This window comes from Idiotropiscis lumnitzeri, chromosome 12 (assembly GCF_059441095.1).
Source record: "Idiotropiscis lumnitzeri isolate Australia: NSW breed Sydney's pygmy pipehorse chromosome 12, RoL_Ilum_1.0, whole genome shotgun sequence".
NCBI classification, from domain to species: Eukaryota; Metazoa; Chordata; class Actinopteri; order Syngnathiformes; family Syngnathidae; genus Idiotropiscis; species Idiotropiscis lumnitzeri.
In genome coordinates, this window is record NC_142402.1 from 1,369,353 (window position 1) to 1,387,618 (window position 18,266).

At 43.2% G+C, this 18,266-nt stretch overlaps 1 pseudogene; it reads left to right on the forward strand.

Annotated features, from left to right (window-relative positions):
• Positions 1-302: 302 nt before the first annotated feature.
• Positions 303-5,383, forward strand: LOC148325149 (uncharacterized; annotated as a pseudogene).
• Positions 5,384-18,266: the final 12,883 nt, after the last annotated feature.

The following is an 18,266-nucleotide window of genomic DNA, read 5'->3' on the forward strand; positions in this document are numbered from 1 at the left end:
GCCGACGCATGCGGCTCCCATTGGACCTGCTCCTTCCGCTTCTGCAGCTTCTGGGCAAGGTTCGGGTGACGCGGCGCCACAGCAGACTGGCTGTCCATAGCAGGGCGGTCACCGAGGTCGGGATTGCGGTAACAGAGGTAGGGGTGGTTATAGACAGAGGTTGTGAGTGGGGTGTGCTCTTCCTGCAGGGTGTGGGGTCACTGGGTGATGAGCTGTCCATACCGAGCCACTTTCTGGAATCTGCCATCCTCTGGTCCATACCTGTCGCAAAGAGCTCCACCAGCGCAGGGGGCGCCACCGTTACCCACTCCCAACGCACTCTTGACACCAACCCGCTGGTACCCCATTCCATGTCAGGGGGCCACGGAGCTTTAGCGTTCGAGGACTGGCAGGTCCCTGCATTCCGGGGACGGTGGATGGACAAGTTTTCATTCATCCAAATTTAGTCATGAGTATGTCTTGCATTAGAATTATATATTTGTTATGTCTACCGGCGTTGCCTCGCATGCGTGCATTTTCCCTGAGCAGCGGAAATGGCATGAATTGTTTACTTTCGCCGAGCCACAAATCACATTGAATATTGATGCGCGTCATCATACTAAAGATCTAGGCCCTCCGCTTTCATCCACCGGGCGAGTAAACGCAACTCTGGTTTCGTGCACCACCACATGCAACACTTGCACCATTCACATGGAAAGACTCTCCCTGCTAGAGGGACGTGTCCGCCAGCTAGAGCAGAGTAATGTGGTAAGCGTAAACGTGGCGGACACGACTGTTAGCATGGGTTGTAGCCAACCTGCTAGTCTGGTTAGCATTGGCCGTAAACGGCTTGCTAATCGCGGTGAGCCTGTTAAGACACATAGCAGTTCCATTCCACCTCGGTCTCATGGCTCCCGCACCTTAGTGATAGGTGACTCCATTACCCGCAACATTAAGCTTGAAAATCCAGCCACAGTAATGTGTATTCCTGGGGCCAGAGCACCCGACATAGAAGCTAATCTTATGGAGCTAGCGCGCAAGACACCTATACACCAGCGCAGTGCAAACAACACTAGCTATTCAGATATAGTGATACACGTTGGCTCCAATGACACTAGGATGAAGCAATCAGAGATCACAAAGAAAAACATAGCAAGGACTTGTGATCTCGCCAGAAAGATGAGTCGGCATCGAGTAATTGTCTCTGGCCCCTTGCCTGCGAGAGGCAATGATGAGAGGTTTAGTAGATTATTCTCGCTAAATAAGTGGCTGGCTCGTTTTTGTAGTGAGCAGGGACTGCAGTTTATAGATAACTGGCCTTCTTTCTGGGGCCGACCCGACCTGCTGAGGATGGACGGCCTTCACCCTAACTGGGAAGGCGCCATCACTCTTTCTAGAAACATAGATTATTGTTTGAGCCTTCCATGACTATTCATATTAGAGCAGGTCGGGCTGCAGGCGAATAGTGAGCCTGTAAGGAAGGGTATGGAGTCTGTAAGGCTAGAGCTAACTAGCGCTATGCTAGACTTGGACAACACACATTGCTTTTCTTCTAGATTTGAGCGCTACACACCATACGCTGTTACATCTCATACTGATATAATTTCTACTGAGGTGGCAATACATGATGGGTTTAAGCATTCCTCCTCGGTCGGTTTTATTGACGACGAGCCGTTCTCTCAAAATAATAGCACTCGAAAGCTGGTAAATAACTATCGGATTCCGACCGTCAGAATTTCTCGCCGCGTTTATAGTCGCTCGAGGTACAATCCGGGACCTAGGCAAGGCAATCTCCTTAATATTATGACCAGGAGTCCTGTTGCGCGGAATAACTTAGATAGACCTATTTTACTGAAACTCGTTTTTTTAAATATTAGATCGCTTTCATCGAAAGCCTTGTTAGTTAATGACCTTATTAGAGACCATAATCTTAACATGATTGGTCTTTGCGAGACCTGGTTAAAACCGAATCAGTTTTTACCGCTAAATGAGGCTTAGCCTCCAAACTTCGTGAGCTCGCATGTTGCGCGCCCTCAAAAGAAAGGCGGGGGTGTAGCCCTCATTTCCGAATCTAACCAAAAACTTAGTCCTCGTTTTAGCAATTCCTTTAAAACATTTGAAGTTCACATTATGCGATCCTCAGCCGAGCTGCCGTTTTATCTTGCCGTTCTTTATCGTCCACCTGGCTCTTACACCGGCTTTTTAGATGAATTTTCTGAATTCGTAGCTGATTTCGTAACTCATGCGGATAATATACTTATCATGGGCGACTTCAACATTCATATGAATCTTCCGTCGGAACCACTTACCGTGGCGTTTCGGACAATCATTGATATGTTTGGTTTCACGCAAATAATAAATGAAGCAACGCATATAAATGGCAACACGCTAGATTTGGTATTAACCCGAGGCTTAGCATCTTCAAAAATAATTGTATTACCATATACCAGTGCTATATCTGACCATTACTTTATCAAATTTGAAGTCTTGGCTCACTGTCATCGTTCTGACCATAATCAAAATTATAGCAGCCGTAACATTAGCTCCTCAACCATCGTTGCGTTGTCTGAGCTACTCCCTTTAGCAACTGCTTCGTTTCCTAATTATATTGGTATGATTGATGATCTCACAAACAACTTTAATGTCGCTTTGTTAAATGCGCTTGACTCCGTCGCGCCTTTAAAAACTAAAACTCGTCCAAAGAGGCTTACTCCGTGGTTTACAGAGGAAACGCGCGTACTGAAACGATCTTGTAGGAAGCTTGAGCGCAAATGGCGTGCGACCAAATTTGAGGTCTTCCGTCAGGCATGGTGCGATAGTTTACTAATATACAAAGAAGCGCTTAATCTAGCCAAAACAAATTATTATTCTAGATTAATTGTTTTACATAAAAACAACCCTAAATATTTATTTGATACCGTAGCAATGCTAACGCAACAGCGACCAACCTCGGATAGCTCTTCCTATTCAGCTCACGATTTTATGCAATTTTTTACTCAGAAGATAGAATGTATTCGTGATGAGATTAAAGACACTGTTTTTAAAATTCCGTCGAATTCCGCGATAAATGGTGTTAATAGGGACATTAGGGCTGATAACTGTCCGATAACCTTATGTCAATTTAAAAAAATATCTCTTGAGAGCCGAACAAAATTGGTTAGTGCGGCAAAACCAACAACTTGTGTGCTCGATCCGCTTCCTGGCAAACTAATTAAAGAACTGTTTACGACCCTAGGACCGTCTGTTTTAAATATAATTAATCTATCACTTACCACGGGTGTAGTACCAGCAGCTTTTAGGACCGCCGTTATCCGACCGTTACTTAAGCAACCAAACCTTGACCCAGAGAGTCTCAACAACTATAGGCCGGTTTCAAATCTTCCGTTTATTGCAAAAATTCTTGAAAAAGTCGTAGCGCAACAACTTAATGAATATATGACTGCTAATAATCAATTTGAACCTTTCCAATCGGGTTTTAGAGCCGACCACTCTACTGAGGCGGCCCTTGCGAAAGTTACTAATGATCTTCTCATAGCTTTGGACGCCGACACCTCATCAATATTACTCTTACTCGATCTTAGTGCCGCTTTTGATACCGTTGATCATAACATATTATTAAAACGCCTTGAAACGTGTGTTGGCATTTCAGGTTCAGCGCTTTCTTGGTTTAATTCGTATCTGTCGGAGAGGACGCACCGTGTAATTCATGGCAATACGACTTCGGATCTTTGTAAGATCACATGTGGAGTTCCGCAAGGATCGGTACTTGGACCTCTATTGTTTAGCATCTATATGCTACCGCTTGGTGATATTATACGGAAATATAACATTAGTTTTCACTGTTATGCTGATGATACGCAATTATACATGCCGTTGGATATAACGAATCTGCGCGACTGCTATAAATTAGAGGCGTGCCTTGCCGAAATTAAACAATGGATGTCTTTCAATTTTTTGCGTCTTAACTCAGATAAAACCGAGATGCTCATCATTGGACCAGCGCGTCATCTGTACCTTTTCAAAGACACCACTCTGAATATCGATAAATGTAATATTACCCAAAAGGATTCAACAAAAAATCTCGGTGTTATATTTGACGCAACTATGTCATTTCAAATGCACATTAAAAATATTACTCGAACTGCGTTTTTTCATCTGCGTAACATTGCTAAAATTCGCCCAATTCTATCAACGTGTGACGCGGAAATCTTAATCCATGCGTTTGTTACGTCTCGCCTCGACTATTGTAACGCTTTGCTCTCGGGTCTCCCCATGTCTAGTATTAAAAGTCTGCAGTTAGTTCAAAATGCAGCAGCTAGACTCTTAACTAAGACGAGAAAGTTTGATCATATTACCCCGATATTAGCCAATTTGCATTGGCTTCCGGTCCACTTGAGATGTGATTTTAAAGTTCTGCTACTATCTTTTAAAATATTGCACGGCTTAGCACCTTCCTATCTCGTTGACCTCGTGGTACCATATTCGCTCACAAAATGCTGGTCTTTTAGTGATCACGCGAGCCAAAAAGAAGTCCGCAGGTTCTAGAGCGTTCTCTATTCGGGCAACAATGCTTTGGAATGCACTACCCTCAGATATTAGAGGCGCCACTTCAGTAGAAATGTTCAAAACACTATTAAAGACGCATTTATACTCTTGTGCATTTAGCTGAAATATTTGTTGGCCTGTTTACTGCCGCTTTTTTTTTCTCTTTTGTTTTCTTTTCTGCCCCCTTTTCCCCCGGCTGGGGGATTAGGTGACGGTGACCCACTAGGAAGATTAAGGCATTGACCAACTGGGCATGCACCTGTTCCAGTGATGTCGTCTTCCTGCAGCGCGACATTTGATCAATTTATTTTTATACTTTAGCATCTAATTTAATTATTTGTTGGCCTGTTTACTGCCGGTTCTTCTCTTTTCTGCCCCCTCCTTCCCCTGCTTGGGAATTAGGTGATGGGGACATGCTTTGAAGATTACGGCACTGACGAACCGGGAAGGGACCTGCTCTGCCGAAGTCGTCTTCATGCAGCGCCTTTTCTGATTTCCTTATATTTCAGCACTTCATTGAACTACTTGTTGGCCTGTTTGCTATTTCTGTTCTTTCTTTTCTGTTCCCAATTCCCCGAATTAGGTGATGGCGATTCACTTGGAAGTGGCTGTACTGAATTTACACCAACTGACTGGTACAAGATCGAAGGCTCATGTTCGGATATGCTGCCATGGATATTACGGCCCTGGATGAGAACCCACTCCACTGAAGTCATCTTCCTGCAGCACTTCATTCAATTGACTCTTATATTATCTCATCTATTATTGCATAGCATCATTGTATGTGTCAAATGTTGCCCAGTTGGCATCCATTGCAGCCTGGTCATCCTGGAAGGGGGATTCCCCCATCTGTGGTCCCTTCTCAAAGTTTCTCACTTTTCCCCTAATGAGGTTTTTTGAGTTTTTCCTTGCCCTCCTGGGGGTTAAGATCGGGGATGTCGATTGTGGCTATGTAAAGCCCTTTGAGACTGTGATTAAGGGCTATACAAATAAAATTGACTTGACTTGACTTGACTTGTTGAATACTCCGCGTCACTATCAGGATATCATACTTCAGCACCCTGTTGGCAGAGTGGTACTACGCTGCAGTAGTTTCGCGTCCAACTCTTTTCAGGATCAGCAAACCAGAATTTCTGTATTGACAGAGGAATAACTGCACACAACCTGTCTCGGTTGGACAATATTCCAAACTTACTTTCCCATCATTAACAGTTGACCTGATAAAGTGGTACTTTATGTCAACATGTTTGCACCTTTGCCTTTTTACGGGGTTTTTCGCCAGTGCTATGGTGCCTTGATTATCCTCAAAGATAATTGGTCGCTCATTAATATTTGTCAATATGGCCCAACAACTGTTCTATGTACAAACATTCTTGCATTGTGGCAGCTAGAGCCATATACTCTGCCTCACATGTGGACAATGCAACGGTAGGTTGTTTCTTCGTCTTCCATGAAACAACAGGGGCATTTTTGTTCAAGCTAATACAGTAACCTGTTGTGCTTCGTCTATCACTTGTGTCAGCTGCCCAATCGGCATCACTGTCTGCTTGTAATCCAAGTTTGTCATCACATTTAGTGAAGCAAAGTTCCTTGCCAGTTGTACCCTTTAAGTACCTTAAGACGTGTTTTACTGTAGACCTTTGTTCTTCTGTTGGCGTAGCTAAATATTGGGATAACTTACTCACAACAAAACTCAAATCAGGTCTTGTGCACGTAGTTAAATAAATTAAGCTACCCACAGCCTCTCTGTACTTCTTGACATCACAGATCTCTTTTGTGTTCCCAGTGTAGTCAAGTTTCTGTTCACATGGTGTCATTCTTGGTTTACAGTCGTGCATGTTGAATCTTTCCAGTAGTTTTTCATCATATTTTCCCTGTGTCATTTTTATACACTTGTCATTTTGTTCAAAATCAATACCAAGGTAGTGTTTCAGCTTTCCTAAGTCTTTCATCTTGAATTTTGCTGTCATCATTTCTTTCACGTTCATTAACACTTTTTCATTGCTTGCGGCAATAATCAAGTCATCAACCCGTATTATCATGATCACTTTGTCATTATTGTTCACTTTTGTAAAACACAATGGTCAGCTGGGTTTTGCACAAATTCGTTTTGTCCAAATATTCATGCAGCATTTTGTTCCAATTTCTTCCGGATTGTTTTAGTCCGTGAAGTGACTTTTGTAACTTGCACACCAATTTCTCTCCAGTGCTTGATTTGACTTCATAGCCTTCTGACTGTTCCATGTAAATTTCACAGTCAATTGGTGCATTCAAGTATGCTGTTTTGACATCCATCTGATGTAGAATCAGGTTATCTTGTACTGCTATTTGCATTAGCACTCTAATGCTAGTCATGTTTGCGGTGGGTGAAAATGTCTCATCATAATCTCCACCCATCTTTTGACTATATCCCTTTGCAACATAACGTGCTTTGTAATTCTCACATTCTTCAGTATTGCTTTTCAGCACATACACCCATCTACCCCCCACTGCTTTCTTACCTCTAGGTAGGTTAGTCAGGGTAAACGTGTTGTTGTCTTTTAGCGACTGCATCTCATCATCCATTGCATCACGCCATTGTTTTACATTGGATGAGGTTTTGGCTTCGCTGTATGTTACAGGTATGTTACACATTAACCGGTAACAGTAGTCAACACTGGTGAAAGTCTGATCATCAAATTCTTCACCACTTACATATTCATACCAATATTTTGGTTTCTTTCTCTCTCTGGAAGGGTACCGTCTTTGTTGAGTTTCATCAGTCTGTGTTTGGTCACTCACTTCAGGTGCCATTTCTTTTTGTTCTGTTTCATCGTTTTGTGACTGGCTGTCCACATCAGGTGTCATTTTGGGTTCATGACCCTGAGTGACATTTGGGCTCACACTTATGGTTGGTCCAGATTGGTTTGCCCTTGGTTTGTTCTGTACCAGATCGTCATCATCACTAGTGAAAGTTTGTGTTTCTTGCTCTGCTACAGCTTTTGCTACAAACTTCACTAATCTGTGTTTTTGCACTTTTTCACTGTCTGGATAGAACACCAGATAGGCAGGGCTATTTTTGTCATACCCAACAAATATTCCTGTAGGAGCCGTACAGTGTTGGGTGGTTTTCTTTTGTTGCGATGCATGTTCGTGTGTTGTGCACGCACCAAGCGTGCACACACTCCACTTTTATGGTGATTGGTGATGTCACAGGGGGGGGAGTGGTCTTCTCTTATTAGTAGTTGCACTCACCTGTGGGTAGTTGTTGTTTGGTTTTGGATTGTGTGGTGGGGTGAGCAAGGGGAAGAAACCTTTTGCTGACCGTACAATTCAACGTACAATTCAGCGTACAATTCTGCGTAAACTAACATCGACTGCGAGCGCAACGTGTCCTGAACTGGAGCATAAAACAACTGTGGAACATCGGCCAACTCTTGTTGCGGAGAAAGAGAGAGAGACAGCAGAGCAGCCAAAGAGCGCGACAGACAAGTAAGTGCCTGTCATTTGCTTCCGCGATGGACGCGCCGCCATAGACAGTCAAGCCAGTTGGATGCGCGTCATCAATGTTTTCCACCCCCCTTGTCTTAGCCCGCCGTGGCGTAATTTAAGTTGGACGCCACAACAATTGTCCAAAAGCTTTAAGGACTGCTTTATTGAAGCGAGTATTCGAATGGAATTTGGGACAAAAACATGCAATTCAAGAGCAAGAGGAACAACTCAGGAGAAAAATGGAGGCGTTGGATTTGGACATGGAATTAGCAGCGTCTATGGCCCGAGTGAATGTGAATAAGGCTTCAGAAGGCTCTCACATTTCTACAAAATGTAATGGAATTTAACTCTGTTTTGAAAGGTGATAAAGGCATACAGTTAAGAGTGGATGCTGCTACATTTATGCCTACATCTACTACTCAGCCATCAGGGACAACTAACATAATTTCAACAGGATGTGCTGCTGTCAGACCTAAAGTGTATCCTCAACCTGAGCTTCATTCTGTCTTAACTGGGGCCGGTCTGTCATCACTCCCATCAGGTGTACAACATGAAACTATTCCAACAATACAGTGTGACCAAGCTTCACCAACAACCGATAGTACATCTGATCGTTTGCTTACAGTACTGGAGAAGCAAAATGAAATTACATCTTCACTTGTCAAACAACAATCACTTTTGCTGTTACCCAAACGAGATTTGCAAATATTTGATGGAGATCCATTACAATTCCTAAGTTTCATAAGAGCCTTTGAACACAACATCGAAGAAAGAACTCCTAATCACAAGGACTGTTTGTACTACCTCGAGCAATATACCAGAGGCCAGTCCCTGGATCTGGTCCGAAGCTGTCAACATCTGCCACCTTCTCGTGGATTCATTAAGGCGAAGTCTTTGCTACAAGAACATTTTGGAGATCCGTTTAAAGTAGCTTCTGCATACATGGACAAGGTACTTTCATGGCCTTTGATAAAGGGAGAAAATCTCAAGGCATTGCAGGCCTACAGTTTATTGCTTCGTGAATGCTGTAATTCAATGGGAGATTCTGTAGGTGACCTAAACGTGCCCACCAATATGCAAATTATGGTTAAAAAACTGCCTTACAAGCTTAGAGATAAGTGGAGAAGTGTGGTCTGCCATCTGCAAGAAACGTACCATCGCAGAGCCACATTTCATGACATTGTGGAGTTTGTGGAGAAGCAAGTTAAGATTGCAAGTGACCCTCACTTTGGAGATATACAAGATTTACCTGCAACAGGAAAAAGAGAGTTTAAACCTGTGACATTTCGGACTGGTACAAAGGCTAAAGGGAGAAGCTTTGCCACTACAATAGCACCTGTGGAAAAGAAAATGGAGCCTGTAAATAAAATGGAGAAGAACTTACCTGTAAAGGCATGCTTGTTTTGTGGAGCTGGACATTCTTTGGATGTTTGCCTTCTATTGGATAAAAGGACGCAAGTCGAAAAGATGTCTTTTTTTAAGGAAAAAGGAATGTGCTTTGGTTGTTTTTGCATTGGGCACAGAAGCAGAGAATGCAAAGGACGTTTGGTGTGTCGAGTATGCAATAAGAAGCACCCTACGTTGTTGCATATTTATTCCCAAACTAAGCAAATAAGTTCAACACAGGCCAATGTGGATTCAGAAAGTGTCAGAGGTGCTGTGGTGTCAATTCAGTCCAGTGGCTTGACTGGGGCCGGTAAACAGGACTGTGTGTTATCAATACTACCTGTCCAAGTGAAATCCAAAAGAGGTAACAAAACTTTGATAACTTATGCTTTTTTGGATCCGGGAAGCACTGCCTCATTTTGCACCGAAAGACTCATGAAACAACTCAATCTCACAGGAAGAAAACTTGGGATTCTTCTCAAAACAATGGGGCAAGAAAGAGTTGTGGACAGCTACATGTTATCTGACTTGGAAGTGGCTGGTATGGAATCCAACAACTTTTGTGACTTGCCCAAGGTTTACACACAAAGGAATATGCCTGTTCACCTGGGAAATATTCCACGGACAAAAGACCTCCAACGCTGGCCTCATCTGAGGCATATACAGATACCAGAGGTAGAGGCAGATGTGGACCTCCTGATTGGCACCAACATACCTCAGGCATTGGAGCCCTGGGAGGTAATTCGTGCAGTGGATGGGGGTCCTTATGCCATCAAGACCATCCTTGGTTGGAGTGTGAATGGTCCACTCAGAGATTTTCAACAGGAACATCGTCTGCAATCTCACGCTACAGTAAACCACAACCACATTTCAGTTGCAAGATTGGATGAGCTTTGGGAGAAACAGTTTAGGGTTGATTTTCCTGAAACTTTACAAGATGAACATAATGCATTATCAAAGGAGGATGAACATTTTATGAAATCAGTCTCTGATTCAATCAAGATGGTTGATGGGCACTACAGTATTAGTTTGCCAATCAGGCAAGGTTACCTCAAGATGCCATATAATAAGACCGTTGCAGAACGTGCATTGAGTCTCAAAAAACGCCTTTCTAAAGATCCAGTCTTTCGCTTGGACTATGTCACATTCATAGCTGGGATGCTGAATAATGGATATGCTGAGAGAATTACGCCTGAACAGTTGGCACGTTCTGATGGAAGATTGTGGTATATACCACATCATTGAGTGTATCACCCAAAGAAGAGAAAGCTGCGTGTCGTTTTTGACTGTGGCGCCACATTCCAGGGGACATCTTTAAACTCTCAACTCCTTCAAGGTCCTAATCTCACGAGTCAGCTGGTTGGCGTCTTGACCAGATTTCGCAAGGAACCAGTGGTACTCATGGCAGACATAGAGGCCATGTTTCATCAGGTCAGAGTGCCGCCTGAAGATTGCGACCTGTTGAGATTCTTGTGGTGGCCTGATGGAGAATTCAAAAAGGAACTTGTTGAGTACAGAATGGTAGCACATTTGTTTGGTGCTACATCATCTCCAAGTTGCGCCAGTTTCGCTCTTCGCAGGTGTGCTGAGGACAACCGTAACCACTACAGTTCTGTGGCGATTAACACTCTGCTCCAGCATTTTTATGTTGATGACTGTTTGGTGTCCACTGCCTCTGAAGAGGAAGCCCTGTCCCTTCGTAAGGAGCTCAATGAGTTGTGTGCCAAAGGTGGGTTTAAGCTCATGAAGTGGATCAGTAACTGCCGCTCAGTCCTTGCTGCTATTCCCTCGGAGGAAAGGGCCAAGGAAGTGAAAGACTTGGATTTGGACAGTGATGTCTTGCCTGTGGAACGAGCTTTGGGTATGCAGTGGTGCGTGGAGTCGGATTCATTCAAGTTTAGAATCACGTACAAGAATCGGCCTCTCACAAGAAGAGGTATCTTGTCAGTCGTCAGTTCAGTCTATGATCCTCTTGGTTTTCTTGCACCCATTGTTCTGTCTGCCAAGAAAATCCTCCAGGACCTCTGCAGAAGACGTCTTGGGTGGGATGATTCTTTGCCCCCTCCTGTAGTCAGAGAGTGGATGACTTGGCTGGAAGATCTCCACCACCTTGAACATTGGCAGGTCAGCAGATCTCTGAAACCTGTGAACTTTGGTGATGCTACCACTGCTCAGCTTCATCACTTTGCTGATGCGAGTGAGGAAGGATTTGGGACTGTGACCTACTTGTTACTCCATAACAGCAGCAGAAGAAGTCATTGCGCATTTGTGATGAGTAAGGCACGGGTAGCTCCTCTCAAGCTAGTCACGATTCCCCGTATGGAGTTGACTGCCGCGGTGGTGGCTAGCACAATGGATAAGCTTTGGAGAAGAGAGCTGCAAATGGAACTTGGAGAGTCGGTATTCTGGACTGACAGCACCTCAGTCTTGAAGTATCTAAAGAATGAGACGTCAAGATTCAAGATTTTTGTTGCAACCAGAGTGTCGGAAATACTCAAGGTGTCCAGTGTATCTCAGTGGAGATATGTACATTCTTCTAAAAACCCTGCGGATTTAGCCTCCAGAGGAGCTAAGGTTGAGTCTTTTTTAAAGGCTGCTGCATGGGTTCGTGGACCTGATTATCTTCTGGAACCTGATAGAAACTGGCCAACAAGTCCTGAGGATATGGAAGAATCTCTTGTTGGTGATACGGAGGTCAAAGCTGTGGTGATGAATACAACACACATTGAGCAAACAAGTACAATATATGTCGGACCTCTTTTGGAGGCGATAGTTGAAGGAGTACCTTCCAGGACTGCAAGAACGTCAGAAATGGAATCGTGCTCAAAGGAATTTTGTACCTGGAGATGTCGTAATGATTGTGGATGTGATGGCGCCGCGAAATTCATGGATTACTGGAAGAGTTTTGGATATGATTTCGGACAAGAGTGGACTGGTGCGTACAGTAAGGATTAAAACTAAATAAAATGTTTTGGATCGGCCAATTACTAAGGTCTGCCTTCTGCAGGGAGCAGATGAGCAGTGAAAATTTGGGATTATGAACACGAACTTTGGACATTGATTCATCATGAACACATCTGAATGAACTTTATAATATTTGTCTTTTTTTTGTGATTGAAATTTCTTGTCCATGACCTCTACTATATTTGCACTTCTCTTTGTGCCTTGGGGTAGTTATATGATCATTACGTCTCTTACCGTAGATTGGGATGTAATTATTTGCACAATAATTAGGGGCCGGATTGTAGGAGCCGTACAGTGTTGGGTGGTTTTCTTTTGTTGCGATGCATGCTCGTGTGTTGTGCACGCACCAAGCGTGCACACACTCCACTTTTATGGTGATTGGTGATGTCACAGGGGGGGGGAGTGGTCTTCTCTTATTAGTAGTTGCACTCACCTGTGGGTAGTTGTTGTTTGGTTTTGGATCGTGTGGTGGGGTGAGCAAGGGGAAGAAACCTTTTGCTGACCGTACAATTCAACGTACAATTCAGCGTAAGATTCAGCGTACAATTCTGCGTAAACTAACATAGACTGCGAGCGCAACGTGTCCTGAACTGGAGCATAAAACAACTGTGGAACATCGGCCAACTCTTGTTGCGGAGAAAGAGAGAGAGACAGCAGAGCAGCCAAAGAGCGCGACAGACAAGTGCCTGTCATTTGCTTCCGCGATGGACGCGCCGCCATAGACAGTCAAGCCAGTTGGATGCGCGTCATCAATGTTTTCCACCCCCCTTGTCTTAGCCCGCCGTGGCGTAATTTAAGTTGGGCGCCACAATTCCCTCCTCACACTTGGAGTCGTTTCTTTCTGTTCTGTATGTAAGCAAAACATTTAGAACCAAACTTTTGCATCCTGGAGAGGTTAGGTCGTTTCCCCGTCAGCATTTGATAAGATGTCTGTTTTATCCTATTGTTGAAACATCTGTTTCTCACAATAGCTGCTGTCTGGACTGCATAGGTCCATAACACCTTAGGTAATCCACTCTCAATTAGCATGCATCTCGCCATGTCAAATAATGTGCGCCAATTACGTTCAGCTGTGCCATTTTGGTGTGGCGAATATGGCGCCGACGTTTCATGCTTGATGCTATTTTTCGTCAGCAAATTTTGATAGTTTTTACTTAGAAACTCTGTCCCGTTTTCAGATCTGATGCATTTGACTTTGCCGTATGGGGCTGAGTCTGCCAAGAATTTCTCAGTTGCTAGTACTGTATCACTCTTGTGTTTCATGAAATACACAAATATCGCACCGGAGTAATCGTCGGTAAATGACAATGCAAAACGATGTCCGTCAATTGATTCAGGATCAATTGGTCCGGCTATGTCTGTGTGGATCATGTCGAGTACATTTTTAGCTCTGGTATCAGGTTCCCTATTTCTAGTTTGAATAAACTTTCCCTGAGTGCACACATCACATTGTAATGTTGCTTTGTCAATTTTACCCTTAATCACCATGCAATCGGCAACCTATTGCCACCTTTGAAAATCATCATAATTGCAGTGACCCATGATCTCATGCCATGTCTGCATGTCACAACACTTTTTGCATTGGTCCTCATTTTCTCCATTCACAGTGTTTAAATAATACATCCTGTCGTATTTGTAAATGTTGAATTGTGTCCCATCCTTGTGTCGTAGAACATTATGTCCTTTCTTGAAGCTGACTGTCGCACCACTGGATGTAGCAGCCTGTACGGAGAAGATATCTTGCGGAAAAGATGAAACGAATAACGCCTGTCTCAGTGTCACCTTGTGTCATTCTCCGTTGTTGTCCATCAGGCAGACCTCCGCGTCTCCCCTGTGTTCTGCTACTCCTTTGCATCTTGTGCCATCAGCCAATTCCACGCAGTGTGTCTCGGCTTGAAAGCTGTCATCGAACGCTTTGAACTTCCCCAGATCGTTTATGATGTGTGAAGTGGTGCCCGTGTCGACCATCAGACCTGTTTTGTTGATGCTGCGCAACAGCTGGATATTTGTGTCGATGTCATTCAGGTGGAATGCGTAATCCTTGTCGTCGGTAACTTTTCGTGCGTTATCCGACCGTTGTTTACGCCTGCAGTTTGAGTCGCGGTGCGTGGCGCTCTTGCACAAGCTGCACCACTGCTTACGTTGACATTCTTTAGCTTTATGCCCTTTACGGCCACATTTAAAGCACTCAATTTCGGCACTTTCTGTTTTCGTACTTGGTCGTCCTCTTGCTTTCATGACATTGTCCTCTGATTCTTGTCTTTTTAGATTTTTGTTGTCTTCGTAGTCCCGTAGTCTCGTCTTGAAGTCAGCAAAAGTCATTGCTTCTTCAATTTGAGTTATGTGGACGTTGAATGGTTCAAATGATTCAGGCAGCCCATTTAATACCATTGCGATGAGCAATTCGTCATTCAATATCTGACCAACTTTTCGAAGTGCTGTGATGACGGCTTCTGCCCGTATGATGTATTCAGTGACACTCTCACTGTTAGATTTGCTGAGCGTGGTCAACGCTTTATAGAGGCTAAGAATGCGCGGCTTGCCAGTACCCGCATAATGCTTCCTCAATATTTGCAGTGCCTTTCGTCCATCATCTGCTGCATCATGCATTACCAGTGATAAACTGTTGTCATCCAAAAATTGTATCAGCTCTGCATATGCTTTGGCATTTTTCGCTTCAAAGACGGCTCTTTTATCATCTTCATCATCTGTCTCATTTTCAGCAGGATTGTACAGAACCACGTCTTTGAGCTTGTAGTTTTAAATGACCTAAAGGAGTGGAAGAGTTTAAACCTGGCTAGTTTTATTCGATGTCCTGCATCTTGTGTCACTGTTATTCTGTGGAATGCTGAGTGTGTGGCTGGTGAAGCTGAACAAAGAAAGTGAAAGAATGTGAAGGTTTGAGAGGTTTTAGGTCGGTGCCTGGCGGAGACAGATACTTCGAGGGGGATGGGGTGGACAAGAAACTGGACCCTTCAGCCACAAGCAGGAGGAGCCACCACTTGAAGAAAGACCAAGAAAGCAAGCTAAAGTTAACTGCAGCATACACATAGCCAATAGAATCATGCCAGGATGCCTTTGTCTCTGTGTCATTTGCATATTGTGTCTATAAATTAATGCTGAACAGCGAAGACAAAGAGAGCTGTATTGAGAGGGACCCAAACCCAAAGTGTAGACTTGTGTGTTAGGAATGAATCCACTCGTGTGTGAAAATGCCGGCTTCCTGATACCTTTCTATTGCAGAACGAGCGCGCATATTGTTGGATGAGTGAGAGTTGGGTAAAGTCACAGAATTGGAGTCAGATTACTAATTTGAGTTTACATTGGTTTAAAATTAAATTCTAACATTGATTTAAAGCTAAATTCCAACAATTTATGGTGACGCCGACGCGATGCATGAGAGGTAAAAGAAGTCTGGGACTTCAGAAAAAAAACACAAGAGTCTGGGACTCGGGTCTGGGACCCACGTCCACACCAGGTGACGACCTGATAGGAGCCGCACATCCGACCGTCTTTCCTCCTTGGGCCTACAGTGACATAAGGTAAGCAGATCCTTTTCAAATTCTGCACATTGGCAACGCTAAATTATAAGAGGAAGGAGGAGCGGAATGGCGTAAATACAAATATATATATATAAAAATAAATTAAAAAAAACAAGTGTAACAGTGTGGACGTTAGTAGGGTATAAAATCTGGGATTTACCTACTAGAATAGTTTGGAACTATTCGTGGTTAAGATACGGTATAAAATCTGGGATTTACGTATCGGGACACGGTTTAAAATCTGGGATTTACGTGTCTGTGTGGAAGCGGTGTGAATGTGAAGCCTAAATTTGTTCTGCGTAAAAAGTGATTGGGACATGCACGAGTGGATTTTGAGATGGAGAATGGGAGGAAATGTGAGAGTTTTCTTGTGCTTGGCGCTTCAGACGAGCGGGCTGAAGTTTGGTCGGAGATTAATGGTCATTATGCAAAGCTGGAATCACAGTTGATTAGTGGAATAGAAAGTAAGAAAATCAAGAAGGTGAAAGAACGAGCCATAAAATAATGAGTTGAAAACCATAGAGAGAACCAACAAATTCACTATTCATTCAATTAAATAATAAGATTTTGTGAATTGGCAGATAACATTATTTATTTTACTTGTGATTTTTCTGAGTTAATATTTTTTCCCTTAATAATTCCAGACAAATAGGAGTGGAAAACACTGAGGCCCTGAGTGGCCCGGGGCCCCTATGTTTGTTTCCATACAAGCCATCCCTTCACAGCTCTTTTCCTGACACTAATCTCCTCGTTGCGTGCGTGCGTGTGTGTGTGTCTGTGTTCCCTTTAGCTGATAAACATAGCTGGTTGTTTGGTCTACTATAGTTTTGTTTACTTTCTTTGCTGCTTCCTCTCTGAAGGTTAGTTATTGTTAATCTGATTCTTCTTATTGTGTTGCATGAAAACAACTGGCATAAATAAAGGTCAATAAAGGAATTTGTGTTCCCCATAAGAAAATATGAGCCTTGGTTGGGTCAGAGTGACGTCATACTGCAGGTTCCTTGCAAGTTTGATGTGCCACCCGCTGTTCAGGACTTTTTTGTGACATAAGCACTGGCCAATTATATTACTCCTGATAAGACCTGTTAAATTTGTAGAGTTAATTAGTCTTGTAGAAAACGAACGTCTTTGCTCGGAGGCGTGCATCTAAACATCAACTCAAAACATTAAGACGCGTTTCGATTTCCCTGCCCCTAACTAACTAACTAACTCTCTCTCTCTCTCTCTGTCTTTTTCTCTCACTCTTTGTGTGTGCGGGCGAGTTGGGATTTAACATTTTTTGGACATAAAGAATATACTACTTAATTGATATAGCGCATTTCACTTTCAATATTAGGTAATAAAGTAATTAATAGATAAGATGAATACAATTAGCAGAAAATTAGAAATAAACTAAAACACAAAAACATACAAGAGACACCTAAAGAACAGCAGAACAGCGACAATCTTATTAAAATTTAAAGCAAAGGGATTATGGTTTTGGGATAAGTTTTAAGTGAAATATTCTATGAACATGTTGAAAGAAAATCCTTGGAACAGGAAACACTAGCAATTGGAGATTGGTTTACCAAATATAAAGTTGGACTAAATAGTTTTGTAGATGATTTATTAACTGATGTGTATTAAATGTGACAAAGGTGGAAGACAGATGTTTTTTTTGACTGTACGACGCGAACCCTGACATGACAATTTTAAAGGACATGACATCATTCCATAAATACCAGACTGCTAACATTCACATCTATGAGCTGTTTGATGTCACAGGTGCAGTTTCGTCAGCTACGTCCAGGAGAGGAGAAACAACTTCACGGGGAGTGAATGGGAAAATCCAGAGACCCACAGTTGTAAATTTTGGCATACGCTGGCTAAATTAAGGCAAAATTATGGATCTGCCAGCACAAATCTCAGTGAAATCAAGGCGGACGCGCCAAGGGAGGGGTCTCTGTGTGGAATTGGAAAGTATCGTTTGGTGAATGAAAGTGTGAAAGAAAAGTGTTTGGATGCATATGTGGTTTGAGTGAATGTTTAAGGGACGTGCCTCAGGACAGAAAATTCTTTGAGGTCACCGGCAAGCCCTTACAGTACTTAGGATGCGATGGGTGGACAGGCCTGATCAACCTGAATCCCTATTGCACTCCCGAGTATTGATTTTCAAATTGTTATTGGAGAAAGATTGGAGTAATTAAATTCAAATATCAAGTGAATGGTTGATTTACGTTATTACACAAAATTTATGCAAAACTGAAAGTTTTGGAAGGAAGATAATTTACCCCTTCTCATTCTCACTGGCAAGTTCCACTCGTCCAGTTCTGTCCACAGGTTTGAGGTGACATGTGACCGGTGTGACCAGAAGTCCGGAGAACGCTTCAAATAGCGCCT